Source organism: Lactuca serriola, chromosome 6 (assembly GCF_051521515.1).
Source record: "Lactuca serriola cultivar US96UC23 chromosome 6, Lser_US96UC23_V15, whole genome shotgun sequence".
Lineage (NCBI taxonomy): Eukaryota > Viridiplantae > Streptophyta > Magnoliopsida > Asterales > Asteraceae > Lactuca > Lactuca serriola.
In genome coordinates this window covers 17,681,668-17,683,120 of record NC_136413.1, presented here as the reverse complement: position 1 = coordinate 17,683,120, position 1,453 = coordinate 17,681,668, and the positions used below count along the sequence as shown (strand labels likewise).

The 1,453-nt window shown below is 35.7% G+C and overlaps 1 pseudogene; it reads right to left on the bottom strand.

The window, feature by feature from the left end:
* Positions 1-437: 437 nt before the first annotated feature.
* LOC145059541 (phospholipase A1-IIalpha pseudogene) lies at positions 438-908 on the bottom strand (annotated as a pseudogene).
* Positions 909-1,453: the final 545 nt, after the last annotated feature.

The window sequence follows — 1,453 nt, the reverse complement described above, 5'->3', positions numbered from 1 at the left end:
TTTAGCAATGGATTATTGACGGAGTTTCGTCGCTAAAAAGACCATGAAATGCATTTTTGACAGTTTAAATGTCCTACAAACTTTTTAGGGTTTACTCATTTAGTCCCTAATGTTTTTGTCGGGTTTTATGGGTCCCTAAACTAGGATATGACCTGCTCTTTTAGTCCCTGGCAATCTGTAATAGCCTGTTCAGTGACCTTTTAGACCAAAAAACCTCACATTGTGCCCTATAAAGCTAAAAAACTAAGTTTGGGGTTCAAATCGTAACAAATAATGATTTAAGTAATAGTTATTGGAGCCGAAACCAAGATCAAACCGTAACAAACTCACATTGTATTTTTGGATCATCAGCATTGTTTTCTCCAAATATTATTAGAGCCAAAACCAACATGAAAGTCAAGATCATTAATCCACTCCAAGGTCTGAATAGTTCCTCTCTAAGTAATCAGAATGTCTCTCCTCCCTAACGTCACCTTCCCTTCGTCTGTAGCAACTACTACAAAGCCCATCCAGTTCGATTCCTTACTCCATGTCTCCCTCGACAATGACTTGACAATGAATGCATTAGGAAGAGCTATAGAAGACGTTGCATATAAGTATTTAATTACATGATACTTATTCAATGGGCGACCTTGACTAATCCCTACCCGTGACAACAAATTGGTTATGGCATATCGACTACTTCCAGCATACTTTGATACTTTAACGGAGTTGAAAGCATCGTAAGTGGCTTGAGCCATTTCGCCATAGTGGATGATGTAATTACGGAGATACTGTCCAGGAGGATCAAATAAACCTTTCCAGTTGGTTTCTCCACTAAGAGTTTTCCAGTTTTTGGAGATGTTATCCATGTCTTCGGGGATATGAGTATTTTTCCCTTGTTTTTTCTTTATGTGAAAGAAACCCATCATTCGATTGTTTTTACAACTACGAAGGAATGGAGTACTGAAGCAAACGTTAATTATAGATGAAAGTCCTTCAGTGAAGTCTAAGTCATATTAACCGTATGGAAAAGGCCAGGGTTAAGGATGCAACCAAACTTGCAAAATAAATGGCACATAAATCCCTTTCATGCAAAAAATGGTTCAAATTTATCTAAATATTTTAAGTATAATACTAAAAATTTACACTTTATTACCGATCTATAGAGCTATATACCTTGTTATAATATCAAAGTTCACTGAACAGGACACTAGGAATTAAAGCGCATTGACAAACTTGATTTAATTATACTTTAAAGAGAACTTGTTTTTCAAAAACATTTGTCATTCTAGACCGAAAATAAAATAGTAACTCAATTCTGAAAGGTCTAATGTTGTCATTAGATAAAGAATGGTGCTATATGAAGAAACTCATCCCTTAATCACCAATGTGGCATTTCCTAGAAGTTGATTATGGAAAAGAGCTTCGTAAAGAATGAAGACTGAGAGTTTTCTTGGTAGCTTGTGCGATT